This window comes from Solanum stenotomum, chromosome 1 (assembly GCF_019186545.1).
Source record: "Solanum stenotomum isolate F172 chromosome 1, ASM1918654v1, whole genome shotgun sequence".
Classification (NCBI taxonomy): Eukaryota; Viridiplantae; Streptophyta; class Magnoliopsida; order Solanales; family Solanaceae; genus Solanum; species Solanum stenotomum.
In genome coordinates, this window is record NC_064282.1 from 34,032,833 (window position 1) to 34,040,789 (window position 7,957).

Sequence of the window (7,957 nt, forward strand, 5' to 3'; positions counted from 1 at the left end):
ACCAAAAACAAGTTCAATTGTATATTGTACCAATAGCACTATCAATTGTACTTTAAACCTGGACTTATCTGATTGGTCATTCAATCACTTTTGCTTTTGTATAAGCACGTGTATTGTGCTTATTTCTTAGCAAACCACGTGTACAGGCAAATTTTGTATTCTTCCTCTTCCTACCACTGATTTCTTCAATTAATTAAATTTTAGGGTTTTAAGCATTTTACATAATTTCTCTCTAAAATTATACAATTTTCTTCTTAATGGTTCTCCAATCTTATCCTTTTTCCTCTTTTTTTTTTCCTTTTTTTTTTTTCTGATAGTGAGGAATTTAGCATTCAAATTGCGAGATATTTATGTTTTTGAGGTTTTAAAGCATTTTTCTTTATTATTGAAATTCTATTATTTGTAATTGCCATTTATTTTTTTGAGTTGTTTTTCATTGGATTTCAATATGCATGTACTAATTTTTCTAATATACTTATTCATGTTTGAATTTAGATAGTCAGGTTTAATCTTATGGATGATTTTGAGTGCAAGCTCAAAGATAACCATTTTCTCTTCAGGTTAACAATTGGTGCAACAAAGGTGTTTGATGGTGGAATGCTTCAATCAAATAAAAGATTTACACATTTCTACAACATATTCCTCTGTCAATTATGAAGATTTTAGGTCAGTATTGACTTTCTTTGGCTTCTGGTGGTGAGTCTAAGCTATTATATTTGAAGATAAAGGGAGATTATTATTGCACTTATACATAGTAGAAAATACTTACTTTTCTGATAAAGTTTTATTAGTGCTTTAGTGATTGATTGGAAAAACATTGGCATATTTGATGAGAGAAAACAAAAAGTTAACAGAGATGTTGGAGTTTAGACGTAGTCATTGACATTGTTGGCTTGCTTCACTACATAAGAGGGTGATAATCAGTCCAATATGGCTACCAATTAATTGCTTTTCTTAATGGTTGGAGTGGTTTCTTCAACTTTTTTCTAATCTGCTTTGGCCTTTGTGTTTTTGCCTTATATTTGATTCTGGAAGCTGCATGATCCAACCATATTGTTTTATCTATATAATGAGAAACGAAGAAACAAACCCATCCCTTATGCTTTGAAATAAAAGAGGACTCTAATTGCTACTAAGGTTTTAATATCCATAGTAACCGAATTGTGCGTCAGCATGAGTTTATTAGTAAGTCTTTGTGCTTTGAAAATAGTACATCAGATTTGATAGTATCCAACTTCCTCTCCAAGGTCCAATTCAAAAACCTTACCCCTTAACATAGGGGTTTCTCTTTGCAGTCTAAATTATTACAAGTCATCTTTTCCTATGTGCCAACTATTTATGCTTTGATATTGTTGAGATCCTTCACAGGGGATTACTTATGATGGACTGTTAACTTTTTATGTATGCTGCAACTACTGTTATTACTAAAATAGTACATATATCAGTTGATGTGTTAGTTTGGGTAATTGACTCTTTCAGGTAGAACCAAGATAGCTCTATGTATTGGATGAAAGGATAGGCAATTCTGAGCAATTTTTGGGTGCCATTTGATTGGTTGACTTTTCTAAAGTGTGTTTTGAGACAATTTCAAACATATATATTGTTAAATGAGATCATTTATTAGATGGACTTAGATAATAACTGTGAGTTACTCTGAAAAAACTAGGAAATATGAGTCAATGTACCTGGCTCAACTTCAGTTAACTTGCTGAAGTCATGTAAATCCTGCTTTTCATGGAGAGATTACAAAACACCTAATGCACATATGCTTCATTAAGTTGCTTTAGTACATTTTCTTATCTTTGTGATAACTATGCCTCTGACATGTTCTTTCCCATCATATTTATTTAAGTAGAAATTACTCTCAGTTCCATTTCATCTCCGATGAGGATGAAAATCTCTTAGTGTGACCTATGTTACCTGGGTCCTTTCATTTGCATTGACGTACACATGTTGAGTGGGTGAAATATGGGTGTAGGTACTTCACACAAATTATTTTAATACATAAAAGAACTGCCAAAAAACTGCATGTACTCCTACTAGATACTTACACCTATATGACATCACCCTTAATCAGTCAATGTGATGATATACGATGTTACGGATATTTCTGCCTGTCTTCTGTAAGAGAATCTCAACAATGCAGTGAAAAACCAATTTGAAGAACCAACTGTTTTAGTGGCATGCTTCTGTGGGTGATTCTCTTTCCCTTAGCATACATATATCTTAAGGAATTTCTCTACGACTAGCAAAATGTGCATTATCAGACTAATGAAGAATCAAATAATTACTGTTCTTTTATTCTTTGGGATAATACTTGATAAAGAAAGCAGCTGATTAGTATGCATAATTCTCATTCTTGACGAGGTTCCATTATGATATTGATTTCAATATTCATATTCTTGTCTTATTTAGAAGTGGCAGTAGGGAAGGACGAACAAGGGCAAATAAGTAATTCTAATGTTAACTTTGGGGTAAATTTGTAAATTAACTTTTCACATGTGTATCCAGTTTATGCTTTCTTTCCTTGTTCATCGGTAGAATCTACCATATGCTCGCGTAGCTAGCACCCTTCAAATTATGTTTGAGCCTCAAATTTTTCTTCGGTGTTGTTGTAATCTTTGGTTACACCAAGTTTTAGTTCCCCTTCTCCCCCAATTTTTCGGTAATGTGTCCAACTCTTGAAAAGAACCTATAATGGTTGCTTTTTTCCCATTTTTCTTTGGATTCTTAGGTTGTGTATCATAAAATGTATTTAATTTTCCCATGCATGTTTGAAAATAGAAATAAATATGTATATAACTTTGATGTACAGAGGCTTTTGTGGTAACGAGTCTAGGTGTGCTCTAAAGTCTAATAACAACAAGCATAGCTCTCACTTCGAATCGGCTTTAAACTCTTTCCCATTTTATTAACTTTGACTGCTCCAAATCGGGATATAAATTTGTAATCTGCGGAAATTGTGAAAATCTTTCTTCACCAATCCCTTTGACACTCATTCTTCAGGAATAAGGAGGAGTATTTTTAAGTTTGAATTTGTTCATTTAGAATATAATTTCTTCTGCTTCATATTTATTTAATATAAGTATTATCCCTCTCTTTTTGTTGATACATTTAACATAAAGTTGCCCCACTATTTCTGATGTGTGGCCTTCTCAGTAATTTGCAGGAATAACAGATTACATTTTCTGGGCACTGAATAGACAGGTTCTAATAGCAAATTGATGAACAATTTATCATTTAATCTCATATGAAGTGAAAGGATTCTTAGCTTTTGATTTGTGATGAACTTGAATGAAATAGGACTTCATATGTGGTATTGAGGTTTTCTATTTCTCTCAACTTTACTTGAAGTTTGCCTTGCAAAGTTTTCTCAAACTTTAGCCTAATTATGCCCTCATTTTCATTCTCGGGCTAATTAAAATTTCATTTATCAAAAACTATCGTAATTGGTTTATCTTCATCTATTTCGATTTAGTAAATTAGAGATCTACCAACAAAGGTGTTTGTATGCTGTTAATGAAAACACATACTGCCTTCTCTATTCTCTTCAACTCTTTTTCCCATCATCTTCTTCCTCTACTTTTTTCAGCTACATCTATCCCAACAGTTTATATTCTTGCAGCAGGCATCTTATGGTTGTTACTTTATACACTTGTAATCTTGCAGCAGACACTTTGTGATGGTTAATTGTTGCAACGTAATAATATTAATTCTTACTTCTTAACCTCTTTATAGGTTGTGAGTTTCGAATTTTGAGTTCATTTCAAATGAACACAGGTTGTTCTTTTTAAATTTAGGTGCCATAATCCCTCAATGTCTTCTCATATGTGTCTTTGCGTTTTTCTGATGTTTAAGTTTTAACTGTAAGAGTGGTTTAAGGAAATATGGATTATATAAGAGGAGAAAATAGAGTTGCAGCTAATGGTTCATCTCTGGCACAGATTCATTTCACAAGCTGTCCCTTTTTGTTAAAATTAACTTGTGACCTGAACTAATTCCTTTGATTTTGCTAAATCTAAACAGGAAACAACACTATACAACTACTATCTTGCTTTGGTGATGATGAGGGACAACCCCAGAAAATTATGCTATTAACGTCCCATTATTTGAATGAGCCAACCTAGCCAAAATTCTGGTAAGAACAGAATCGTCTATGGCAGCAATACGTGTACTTCATACCAAAACAAGTGTACTTGAAGTGTTCTTCTTCTTTTGTTAATCCCAAATCCTAATGTTGCTTGAATTTCTTTTGCACCTTTTACTTCTACTTTAGCATTTCTTGGATTTCGGGTGTGTTGGATACTCTTGCATGTGTGTGTTTTTCGCCAGAAATTCATTTGAACACCTGAGAAAGTGAAGGGCAGAGAAATGAACACGCCACAGAGAAAGTAAAGTCTCCATCTTCATTTTTTCCATATCTACAATTGAAAACAGAAGAAAATGAGGCCGAAAGATTATCGACCTTTGGTTTTGCTCGATTTTATCGGAGCCATTATTTTACTTCTGAAGTTCTCTTAGGCTTTATATATTTTTCATTTCTGGATAAACGTTTCTGGATATTGGATTTTGCTCTTCATGTTTTATTAGAACACTTATACTTGCATTTTGGGTGAGTGTTCAAATGCTTTTATGAGATCTGAATTTGAAGGAAGGAACTTTCACACTACCAAGGTGTTTGATGAAATGCCCCCTTAAGGATTCTATTAGGAAATCATCTCTCATTTAACAATTCCAAAGATGCATTATTCACATTCACTAGAAAGAACTATTCAATAATTATAATATGCATTATATATCATTTTTGTTAAATAAATATTTATTTGAAATGCGTTTAGCTAGATATTTCATGTTCAAGCTGTATCAAGTGCTGATACTCCTACAACAAAATGTAACACCTTTTTATAACTTGCATGAGTAAAAATGTATGTATAGTCTAACTTTGTTGTGTATATGTGTACAGGTTAGCAGGATCGATTCATATGAAAAAGTCTACCTATATATTTTCACTTATTTCAACTAAGTGAGGTTACTGTAAGTAGCATTTACCTTCATAAATAGAGATATTATATTAAGAGTTGCTATTTATTCATCTTTCGACTCACGTGATGTGTATTAAGTACTACTAGGCCAATGATAAATTAATTGTTGTTAGTTTTTCTACTATGAATTTTATTAAATAAGTTTATATGCTATCTGTCGAGTAAATGTTACTAATATTTAAGTAATTTGAATGAAGATGCCGTAAATAGGGGTAAGGAATTTTAGCTTTAGTTTAAAACCTTAATATGTAATTGTATGTTTTAAACAATAAAATGAGCTTTCGATTTATTTTCCTTAAAATGGTGATGATGTTGCCATATGATAGGCTTAAGGGTAGGTAAATGAGATGCACTCCTACGCATACTACAAAGTAATTATAGCATTTATTATTTCTATTTGGTGTATATATGAAGTTTTACTCGCATGTTTACTCACATTGTAAAGTATATAGATGTCATATTAATGTTTTATGACATTCACTCTATTCTTTGAGCAAGAAAGCTTAACCCTGAAAAAATCTACTCAGTTTAAAACTAGGAGGAAAGTAGGGTCTTCCGTGATGCACTTCACCAATGAAAGATGTTTGTGGAGATTGAAGGCCTATTTTGACAGGTATCTTATTCTAAAAGTTAATCACACATCTTCTGCAGTACAATCACATTCTCTTCGTTATTTATTTTATTAGTTTTTGCATTATAATGGAGATGTTAGTCATGACTTTTTCAGTAAAACTATTGTTATTTTTTCCAGTCGTGTACATTAATGCACAAACATAAAGTTTTAGCTGAAAACTTTCTGTGATGATTCATATATTGTCAGGTTTAGTTTGATGCAAGAGACATAATCCTATAATGATGAAAAAATTGAAATTTTCAGTTGACCGTGTTTATAGACATCATAAAACACATGAATTTTGAAAAAAGACAAAGATTCAAATAGATTGAATTCTGCATATATATAGTGAAAATTCATTTCTCATCAATGGAAACCCTCAAGATCTCTTAAAATCTTTTAGAGTGCTAAGATGGAGTTTTGTCCCCATATTTGTTTGTTTCTCTGATAGAGACTCAACATAAAGCTAAAAAAAAGTGAGAATTTGGATTGGCTAAAGAGATTGCAGGTTGATAGAATGGGAGGTGCACCATGTACAATTTCTCATATTTTATATGCAAATGTCATTTTGTTGATATGTTCATGGAGGAATTCTCCTAACTTTTGGGATAGTAACTGCTTCAAGGTTGAATCTGGCTAAGAGGGTGTTTGGATTGCTTTTACAAGGTGACTTCTAAGCTAAAAGCTAAAAGTCATAAGTTGGTTGTACCCAACTTTTAGATTTCATTTTTTTTTTGCCTTTTCTGGCAATCAAACACTACAAAAAATGACCTTAAATTCAAAAGCACTTAAAATGAGCAAATTAAATAGGAGTATTATGTACAACACCATTGTATAGAGGATTTACCTCAGAGATTTTATATAGGAATTAGATGAAAGGTTAAAGAGTTACCTATATCTGGGACTTTCTTGAGGTGCAAAGAAGAATGACAAAAGTATCTGACTGAGATATTAAATAGATGTCTCAGTAAGATGACTTCTTGAAAAAATAAAAAATGTCTTTCGATGGCAGACTCACTTCAGTTAATAGTGTGTTGGATAAAATTTCAACCTACTTATTGTTTTTGTTAAAGTTGCATGGTTATATGAGGAAAATTTGAATACCATAAAAACTGACCTCATGTGGAAAGGCGTAATACAAGAGAACTAAAGGTTATTAAATGACAAAAAAAAGTTATGATTCACAAGAAGGTTGGAGGTTTGAGAATAAGAAATCTAAGATTGCATAATAAGAGTTTATTATTTAAATGACTATAAAAGTTTAATGATGGTAATGAAAAATCTGATGAAATGTGAAATATGTGAAAGATACTTGGAGCCCTCTTTTTGTTCATAATGCATCAAGAGATAGTATATGGAGTAATATCACTGAAATATGAGTTTCAAAAGTAGTTGGTAGAACAATTCATATATTTAAGTAGGAAGAAAACATAACTTTTTTTTTAAGATTACCTTTGCCTACAACTAATTTTACTTTTTTGTATACTGCTCATTAGATTGATCTTTTAAGTTTCAAACTCATGGCCAAGTGAAAGAGCTCTAATGCCATGTTAGACCTGGACATGAATGAGATAAATATGTCAAAAACATATTAGACTTCATCTCATCATTTTCTTCTTCTTTTTTAAATCTATGTTGTTCTGACTCTTCAAAAATGTCAATTCTCCAAAAGTAATGCCCAAAGTAAAGAGTACGCGCAACATTCAAAAAAATTCACATGAAGTTGTAGCTGACATGTGAAATTCCCGGCCATTTATTTCTACCAACTGTGGAATCAAATTGAGAAGACGTACAGACAAATTTCTTGATATTTTTTTATGGAATAAAAACAAACCGCACAAGGTTGGCTTCTTTCTAAATGATCTGGCGAGTTCTGCTGTCTCTTGAATAGATGCAGCACTTTCGCTCTGCGTCTCCCATATGTTGAAGAAGTCGAATAGCTAAAAGGTGAAATATATTCTAAGGCTTATTAGTCTAAAGTTCGCCAATGCAATAGATAATTTTATTTACTTTATCACCGTTCTTCATATTTAAATAGTCTTTAATTCATTTTTGCCTTGGCAAACAGGGCAAACTGCAAAGCACATCCAATAGTTGTTCTAAGATGGTCATTCAAACTACGACAGCTAGCATTGCAAGATGCAACATCACAACACTTAAAAGTTGAACGACTTATTCAATTACTCCATGTTCTCTTCAAATCAACAAGTAAATTCAATTATTTCCTGTGTGTACATTTTATAATGCACATACAAATTTACCTTTCTTGGAAGAAGCAGAAATTGACTAAGGCAGGAAACTT

General features: G+C 32.1%; 1 long non-coding RNA gene across 1 annotated transcript; it reads left to right on the forward strand.

The window, feature by feature from the left end:
* The first annotated feature begins 289 nt into the window (after positions 1-289).
* LOC125852573 (uncharacterized) lies at positions 290-4,525 on the forward strand. The gene is made up of 3 exons (XR_007445026.1): positions 290-361; positions 561-666; positions 4,027-4,525. It is a non-coding gene; the product is annotated as an uncharacterized LOC125852573 (long non-coding RNA).
* Positions 4,526-7,957: the final 3,432 nt, after the last annotated feature.